Source organism: Camellia sinensis, unplaced genomic scaffold (genome assembly GCF_055761805.1).
Source record: "Camellia sinensis isolate YWXY unplaced genomic scaffold, ASM5576180v1 Unanchor12, whole genome shotgun sequence".
In the NCBI taxonomy this organism is placed as follows: domain Eukaryota; kingdom Viridiplantae; phylum Streptophyta; class Magnoliopsida; order Ericales; family Theaceae; genus Camellia; species Camellia sinensis.
In genome coordinates, this window is record NW_028128998.1 from 3,438,597 (window position 1) to 3,448,740 (window position 10,144).

The 10,144-nt window shown below is 32.4% G+C and overlaps 1 long non-coding RNA gene across 1 annotated transcript; it reads right to left on the reverse strand.

Moving 5' to 3' along the window:
* Positions 1-1,492: 1,492 nt before the first annotated feature.
* LOC145814681 (uncharacterized) lies at positions 1,493-2,257 on the reverse strand. Its single transcript, XR_014358026.1, has 2 exons — positions 1,968-2,257; positions 1,493-1,662 (listed from the first exon to the last, which is right to left on the reverse strand). It is a non-coding gene; the product is annotated as an uncharacterized LOC145814681 (long non-coding RNA).
* Positions 2,258-10,144: the final 7,887 nt, after the last annotated feature.

Genomic DNA, 10,144 nt, shown 5'->3' on the forward strand with positions numbered 1-10,144 from the left:
CTTTTTTGTTTTTTTTTTAATAAAAAAAGAAGATTTTCATCGATTCAGTATTAAAAAAAAAAAGAACGTATATTATTGGTATCATGTTAAATGAAAAAACAGATTTTCTTTTTTTGTTGGTATCATTATTGATATTATTATCATTTGGTTTCAAAAATTGGTTTTCACTTTGCTTCCATCACTCTTCATAAGTCCAATTTTTGATTTTTTTTTTCTCTTTCTTTTAACATTTAAATTCCTACTAGACCCCCTTCCAATTAAAAATAAAAACTAGAAAAATGAAGAAATAGAAAAGTAGACTGCCCTGCTGGATATTGATAGTAACAAAGTTACCAACTTAGTTGATCAGTTCACGGCAAAATGAGAAGGGAACAATGAAAACAGAGAGAGGAACCATGCTTAAATGGATCGGTCAAGACCCTTGACAGATTCAAATGGGTTATAAAATAGGGAAACAAATGAGAAATCAAAGTGCCAATTGGATGACACCACCAGAACTGGACTACTATTGATTTTGTTCAATGGATTCCACAGTGGACAACCAGAAGAAATTTCATTAATTGCAATATAGTCTTCATAAAAATAATTTGCAAAGGCAGTTCCAAATACCTACTATTTAACTTCTCAAACAAAAACATTGGCTTTTGCATCGGTTGGTTCTAGGTTGCATACAATTGAGCAGCGGATGATTTCAAAGGAAAGCAAAAAACATTGAAAAATAATCTGAATTCTTATGTGGATATTGAATAGTCTGCATGATATGAAATGAATTAAATGTAAATTAAACTAACGTATTTTTTTTTCTAGACGAACACATCATGTCGTAATAGAGTGTGACCACTACACAAATTTTGTGGTCCAGCACCACCACACTAGCAAGAGATGTTGGAAAGCAAAAATATTAAAACACTTCTTGTTTAGCTATGTAGCAAAACCGACCAAACCAATAAAACCAACCAAGAAAAACCGCAAAACTGACCAAACTAAGAAAACCAACCAAGCGAGACCAAATTGACAGAAATCGATCAGTTTCCCCATAAGCTTCAGTCAGTTCAGTTTTGATATTTTCAGTTCAATCTCCATTTGTATGGTTTTATAAACCAAAAGAACAGCAATCGACCATTTAGCAACAGCAACCATATCACATATTTGCACTCTAAAATTATTTGTTTATCAGACTGTAATTGACATTAAGGATTAAATTGAAACCAATTAAAATATCAAATAACACAACAACCAGACCCCAAATCTCATCTGATTCAAGCCACCATTAGCATTTACAAGAAGAAAGCCATTTGTCTTTGCATCCAGCTCTGTCAATAGCAGTAAAATCAAGTGAATAGAAATTGACATACGCCCACAAACACAAACAAATTAGAGAAAATTTGTTCAATTGTAAAGAATTCTTACTTTTTTTTTTTTTTTTTTTATCAAAACCTAAACTAGTGAATGTCTTCGCAATATAAATTTCAAAATTACATCAACCATAAAATACAAAATACTATCAAATTTAAGTCCTCAAAAAATATCCATCAACCATCGTTTAAGAGTATTTATACAAAATACTAACAAATTTAAGTCCTCAAAAAAGTAAAAAAAAAATCTTAGTTTAGCTCCCAATATCACCCGCTCGATCATATCAACTATTACCCACAGCAACACCTGCAAAAACAAATTATATTGTCATTAAGGTTTGTTCACTTGAAATCTATGGTTCAAATCATAACAAATTGAATTTTGATATATTGGTCATTACACACTCTTTTGTCATTTTGTGTTCGTAAATTATTTATTTTTATAATCAAGTTGTAAACATCATAATTAGTTATGACATCTAAATGTTCTAGCTAAAATCTATCTTGGCATATCAGGAAATTGGAATTAAGCAATCACACATAAAATTTGCAAAGCAAATATAAGCAAAATGAGCATAATTTGAACTGAAAAGATGCCATAAAAGTAATCACCTAGAGACGGGCCAAGTGTTGCTTTGCTCTTTGGCCTTGCCTTGAGCATACCCATTTTCTACTAAGAACCTTTGTTTCCTGCATTGTTCGTGTGTCTTTCCTAATGCTAAATCCCACAACTTTAGCATATTGATTATAGAAATCATTGGCATCCTCTTCTGAATTAAATTGCATTTCAAGAACATCATTCTTGGTTATACTTTGAATAGGGTCTTTTGCATGGGAACCTAACTCTTCTTTATCTTCAAGCTTACGCTCAAATTTAGCACATCCAAAAGGATCCATGATAACTACATCAAAAACAATACGAAAAGAATAAATTAATGACATAGTTATTGAAAATCAAAATAAATAGACAATCAAAATATTGGTTGATCAATAGAAACACAATAAAATAGAAACAGACAAGTTTGTAAGATTTGGTTCTTTGGTTTGGGTTCTTTTGGCTGTAATCAACAATCAAAATATTTTTAGGTATTTGGATTGATCTAAAACACACAAGTTTGTAAGATTTGGTTTAGTGATTCTTAACCAAGGAGAATCATTCCCTGATATGTGTTTTTGTTTCCTAACCAATGCTCTGCTATCAATTATACGCAAATAATAAAAAAACACACTTGTACGTACCCTACTATCAATTAAAATAAAATAAATAAATAAACACACCCGCAAGTATAACTTTATACACGGAACGTCTTTTTTTCTTAAGACTTCAATAAAAGATTATTTTGGAAACAAGGAATAATTCATTATGAATTAAGACATAAGAAACTTCGGAATTCTGGACTAAATCAATGGAAAAACTGGTTAAGTGGTCATTATCAATACCATTTATCTCATATTAGATGGTCTAGATTAATAGCAGCAAAATGGAAAAATAAAATCAATCAATGTCGTATAATTCAAAATCAAGATTTAAACATAGGGAATTCATATGAAAAAGACCTATTAATTCATTACAAAAAACAAAACGATTACGAAGTATATTCATTACCAAATCAGATTGAGAATTTTCAAAATACTATAGATATAATCTTTTATCTTATAGATCTGTTAATTATGAAAATAAGAGGGACCCATATATTTATGGATCACCATTCCAAGTAAATAAGAATCGAAAGAGTTCTTATAATTACAACACACATAAACATAGGGGCAAATTTTTTGATATACTAGGGGATATCCCTATCAAAAATTATTCAGGAAAAAGTGATATTATGTATATGGAAAAAAATCCGGATCGAAAATATTTTGATGGGAAGATTCTCCATTTTTGTCTTAAAAAGAAAATTGATATTGAGGCCTGGAAGCAATTATTATTTATGTAGAATCACTTGAAAATAAAATAAAATAAACACTCTAGAGGATTCATGCTTCGTCTGTCATGGGTGGGTGAAGGCAAAAATCTCAGTATAGAATTTTCAAATGTTTATGAAATTTAATGAATTTACTTGAACCAGACTCTCTTGTGATGTTTTTTCCCTCTAGAGTTCTTTCTTTTCAAACATGTACATTTCTTCTCTACTCTCTCAAAATTATGTTTATTTTTCTCGTGGGTGGGAAGCAAAAGTATCAATTCAGAATTTCCAGACATTTACATGTCATTCAACAAATTTGAGTTCAATCAAAAATGAATTCAATCTTTCTCTTGTGACGTCATCTCCCTTTTAAAAAAAGACAATACACCCGCAAGTTTCCTACTATCAATTAAAATAAACAAACAAAATAAAAGCACACCTGCCAGTGCCTTGCTATCAATTCAAAGCAACTAAATTCAAAAAAATAGAAGCAAGTAGCCTACTATCAATTAACATGAAACAAATAAATAAAATAGCACACCCGCCAATGCCCTGCTATTAATTGGAAACAAACAAACAAAAAAAGACAGCACACCCGCAAGTATCCCATTATCAATTAAAATAAACAAATAAAAAAAAAAAACACACCCACCAGTGCCCTGCTATTAATTGCAAAAAAAAAATAAAACAACAACACACCCACAAGTATCCTACTATAAATTAAAATAAACAAATAAAAAAAATACACCCGCTAGTGCCCTGCTATCAAAAGACAGCACACCTGTAAGTAACAAGACAGCACACCCACACTCAACAATATGAGATCTTAGGAAGCTAAAACAATAGCATATAAATTTTTCCAAATCATTACCCGGTCATTCCTCTTTGGGGAGCCTCATTATAGAGCCGATGCTTTTAATTCTATCTGGACATGCTAATCTAAAGCAAGAATGAAGATGACAAGAATAAAGGAAGAAAACTTGAAAAATGATGGTATTGAATAAAAAACCTTAGTCTTGTTACTTGTATAACTGAAAAGCTACATAAATTTTTTTAAAAATTTTTTTTATAATAAAGAAACACTCGTGATTTCCTTTTCCTATCCTCTTACAATCTCTCTTTTCCAACTGGCAAAGCAAAAATAGGAGGGGGTTAACAAACCTCTACTTTAGAAGTCCTTTTCAATTGATTTTTCTATTAGATCACAAACCACATATTCAACAAAAAAATTTATTCACTCTTGTTTTAAGATGACAATGGAATCCATTCAAGAAAATATTAAAATTTGTGCCCGTAAAAAAACAATTGAGCGACATGCGTAGATATTAGAATCATACACCAAGCAAATTAATTAGCTCAACAGTGTCCAATATGAGGGTCCACTTAGTGAGCTCAATAGTTTATTCCCTTCGCTAAGCTTCTCAAGGATCCTTTCAGATGAATTAATAATACGGGATACATATTTCTGACTTCATTCAGCCTTTTTCTTAACTTTCTTTGTTGGATAAGTAAATATTTTTTAAAAGGCATCGAAGGAGATGGTACCCAAAAACATCCACAAGTACATCTAAGAAAAACAGAAGTAGCTATACAATCTTTGAGTCCTCAAAATTCTCTATGAAGTCCCACAGCATTGGCCAACGTCTTGTAAAGAACATTTAATCAATAATTTTTTTCCATTTTCATAACCCCTCTGAACAAGAATATCAGCCACACCTTTTTTAAGCTTATAAGACTAGGAGTTTAACATTATTTTCTGTTGCTAATCAAGGATTCTCTTTTTATAGAATCCATGGAAATTTTAATAAAAGTAACATAAATAAGGGGCACACACAGCTCTCACCTTCTCCTCTACCACCAAGTATGGAAAATGGAGTATAAGAGTGTACACGAGAAGTGTAGAAATGGAATCACACAACTGATTATATTTCAGCTAGAGGTCTTGCCTATTGAATTTTTTGAAAATTTCCTAGCATGTGGGAATCCTTGCAAAGTTGACTCTTGGTATCATATAATTCAAACACAATTCACAGGTATCATATAATTCAAACACACCCACCAATGATAGAATCAAGTTTTCAAAGTTGACTCTTGGTACTGTGGATCCACAATTCACAAGTTGGTTTGATTTCTGTTCGATCTTTGATGAGACTAAAAAATCCCAAATCACCATTAATAATATGGAAACTTACTAATATAAATTCGACTTAATTTCAAATTTAGTAATTGTTAAAAGTAATTTATCTTCTTTTAAGTTTCTAATTAAGTTGAAAGAAAGAATTCCATAAAATGTAAATAAGGAAGTTTAACTAATTTTTATCCCAATGCTTTCATAGATTTTGAAAAGAATTGTACTTCTCAATTTACAATTACATTCTTCTGAGAAAATCAAATGAGAAAAGAATGGCCTATCAGATTGGATTTCAGTGAAAGGGCCAGTTTCGAAGAAGGGGATTTCGGTCTAGGGTTTCACAGAATGGAGATGGAGAAAGGGAGAGAAACAAGCTGCAGAGCGAGAGAGAGAGAGAGAGATACATTGAGGCATGTAGCTTGCTAAAACTAGGAGGAAAAGAAAAGGGCAGACTCACTCTTCGATGCTTGGCGAGGAGGAGCTTCGGCGAGATCCTATAGAGATCTTCGTCAATAGCTTTGGGAGCTTTTCTCCGTGGTGGAGGATGCGGCGGCGAAAGCAAAATAGGTCTCGGCGGTGGCAAGGGCAGTGGCAACGACCGAGAGAGAGAGAGAGAGAGAGAGAGAGAGAGAGAGAAATTTTTGAAGACGTTTGGGAGTCAGAGGGATTTGTCATGGAAGGTGGGAATTTTGATTTTCACAAAATTTGGAGGTTTGTTCCAAATTTCTAAAGGAAATTATTTGGGGGAAATTATGTAATAATCATAATAAAAAAATTAAAACATTTAGAGTAGTATAATAAAATAAATTATTAATTTATAATTTTATCAATTTACACTTAATTTTTTTTAATATAAATCCTCATCTATTTTTATTAAGTAAAATTAATAAAAAAAGAAAGTATTTTACTCATCAACTACAAAATGTATAATCACACCATTAATTGACGTAACAAAAATATTTAAAATTTTAGAAACTACAAATATTGTAATCTAGTCACAAAGTTTTGAGATATAAAATAGAAAATACATAATTGCATCACTAATTGGCGTAACAAAATTGTTTAAAATTATAGAAACAATTATGCTTGGTAGCTCGAAATTTTTGAGCTCGAATTTTGCCCGAATTCAAAACGATGTCATTTCGTCGTTTTGATTTGTTTTTTTTTTTTTTCAATAACTGGGAAGAAAAATCAAAAAAAAAGAAGAAGAAGAAGACAAAGAAGAAAGAAGAGAAGAGGAGAGTAGCAGAGAGAGAGAGAGAGAGAATCATCATCATCAACCACTCAACATCTTCATTAACATAGCAGAGAGAGAAAGACCAAAAAAAATCATCAACCACCCAACACATCTTCATCAACATAGCAGAGAGAGAGACAAAAAAAATGTAAAAATCTGAAACCCAACGCATCTTCATCAACACAGTAGAGAGAGAGAGACAAAAAAAAAAGTAAAAATCTGAAACCCAACACAACTTCATCAACACAACAAAGAAAGAGACAAAAAAAAAATGTAAAAATCTGAAAAAAAAAAAAAAAACTTCAACACATCATCCTCATACACAGATCAGAGGCAGAGATCAGAGATCAGAGGCCAGACTGCGACGATCGGAAGCAGAGGCGGAGGCGGAAGCGGAGGCAGAGGAGGTGGTGATCGACCCTCTCTCTCTCCATTCCCTCTTCCCCTCTATTCTCTTTCTCTTTCTCTTTCTCTTTCTCTTTCTCTTCCTCTCCTTCTCTCTTCTCTCTGCTCTCTCTATTTCAGGCCAATCGAGATCTCTAATGATACAAATAAACACATAATTTAATGGCAAGAATTAAATAATTTAATCCACGAGTTATAGCCATGGAACACCAAATGAGAGTTAGAGAAGATTAGCCAATAGAGCAAAAAGAAAGGGAATATGAGAAAGAGAGACTGAACGGACTTATCGCCTGTGAAAATTATGTCAAAGATGGTGTTGTTTTCGATAAGGAACATCAGAGATATCTACAGTGACAGTAAGGAATGAGAGAGATGTTTGACGGATGAAGAGAGTTGAGATAGCAGAACAGTATAACAAAATGCGTAATATTCATTTTTCAACAGTTCTATAACATATGTACAAATTGATAAAATCATAACTACGGCCAAAGGTTTGTATATGTATGACATATTAATGTGAAAGAGCTAGAGTTTCGAGATAAATGCATTTACTAGATAGAGAAATATCACCAGAATGAATAGTGTTGAAATAGACAGAGAGAATAGTGACGAGTTCAAGGATCTATTATAGAGACACAAGAGTATAGAGAAGAAGAATCCAGTGAGGAAGAACTATCAACGATGGTTGTTCAACGATTTGAGTGAAATAGAGAAGTCTGATTAAAAAATAGAGAGAGCTCAAGCACAACTAGGACAAATCAAGGGAACGAAAATTGAGTGGAGAAAAAAATGAAGAAAAGTTGGGAAAAAAATTTAGGAGAAAAATTATTTAGTACAACAAAATAAAATCGCATCATAGATAATTTTTTTCAGCATATTTTTTATTAAAATTTAGTTAAATTATATATATATATATATATATATGTCTATAAGTGTATATTGATATTTTAAAAAGTATATCGTTTGTGTATTATTATTTCTATTATCTTTAATGAAGATACTATGACTAAAAATAAATCTAAAATAGAGATAGGTGATCAATTGCAATTGTCACTTAGGGATGACACTTCAAAATTAATTGAGAGAGTTGAGAGTTCAGAGAGAATGAGAGTTTGAGAGACAGATTTGTTTGTGAGAAATAAAATGTGAGAGGGGTGGTATTTATAGGACTTATGAGGGAGGAGTTAATTTATATATATAAAAATAATAAAATAATAAAATTTATTGTTGGTGGAATTAACGGTTATATGACTCTTTCAAATTGTTTTGATTTAATTTTTTGATTATTACACTGACAATGGGGGCAGGGAGCCATTGAGGTCAGGTCAAGCCGGATGGGGAAGAAAATTTTAGGGTGAGCTCACGGGATGGGTCACACTCCATAACACACCAGGGTCGGGCCGGGCTCTAGAACACATAACCCAGGGTCTTAGGTTGGGTTTAGGCTTGAGCCTAGTTGGGCCTACCCAGGGCACGAGTGGACTTGGGGTGTGTCGCGAGCTCGTGGGCCAAATTTACACCCCTATATGTGGGTAGTGGTTATGAGATATATAATTAGTGGTTATGATATATGTGATATTGATTATGAAACAAAGGGTGATTGTTATGAGATGTGGTTATAACATATGTGGGTAAAGGTAATGAGATATATGATTAGTGATTATGAGATATGTGATTTTGGTTATGAGCAGAGTGGTATAGTTATAAGTCAAAGAGTGTTTGGTTATGAGATATGTGATTAGTAGTTATGATATATGTGTTGTTGGTTATGAGATATGTGAGTAATGGTTATGAGCAAAGTGGTGTCAAAGGGTGTTTGGTTATGCTATATGTGTTAGTGGTTATGAGATATGTGAGTAATGGTTATGAGCAAAGTGGTGTCAAAGGGTGTTTGGTTATGCTATGTGTTAGTAGTTATGAGATATGTGGGTAATTGTTATGAGCAAAGTGGTGTCAAAGGATGTTTGGTTATGCTATATGTGTTAGTGGTTATGAGATATGTGAGTAATGGTTATGAGCAAAGTGGTGTCAAAATGCTATATGTGTTAGTGGTAAAGAGATATGTGGGTAATGGTTATGAGCAAAGTGGCGTCAAAGGGTGTTTGGTTATGCTATATGTGTTAATGGTTATGAGTTATGAGATATTGGTTATATGACTAGTGGTTATGAGATGTGATGTTGGTTATTAGATATGTGACTAGTAATTATGAGATATGTGATATTGGTTATGAGATATGTGATGTTGGTTATGACTCAAAGAGGCTGGTTATGAGATGTGGTTATGATTCATGTAGTTATGAGATATGTGATCAATGGTTATGAGATATATGATGTTGGTTATGATCAAAGTGGTGTGGTTATGAGCAAAAATGTGTTAATTATAAGATATGTGATTAGTGATTATGAGATATGTGATGTTGGTTATGACAAAAAAGGTATTGGTTACGAGATATGTGACTAGTGGTTATGAGATATGTGAATTGGTTATGACTAAAGGGGCTGGTTATGAGATGTGATTATGATTTATGTGGGTAGTAGTTATGAGATATGTGATCAATGGTTATGAGATATGTGATATTTGTTATGATCAAAGTGGTGTTGGTTTTGAGATATGTGATTATGATTATGAAATATGTGATATTAGTTATGAACAAAATGATGTTGGTTATGAGATGTCGTTATGAAATATGGGATATTAGTTATGAACAAAATGGTGTTGGCTATGAGATGTGGTTATAACTAAGTTATAATCAATTTGATTATAGTTATGAAGAAATATGATTTTAGCTCATAACTATAAAAAGTGACCTGTTTAGCAGGTCACTTTTAATGATGTGGCTCAATCCTAGCCATTGATTTTTTATGTACCATACATTTTTTGAACAAAATGTACTATAGACTTTCCCTCTGCGTTAATAGCTATTTGCAGACGTAATGTGACAGCAACCAAATCTCTGAACAACAATGAGCAAGACATAAATGAGCTTTCTTTTACAGAGCCAAGAGATAAACTACATGCCCTTGACTTGATCCTCTCAACAAAAACCATATCATAAAGGTCAATCAAGCTGAGGCAGAGTTCTGGAGGGAGGCAGAGTTCTGGAGG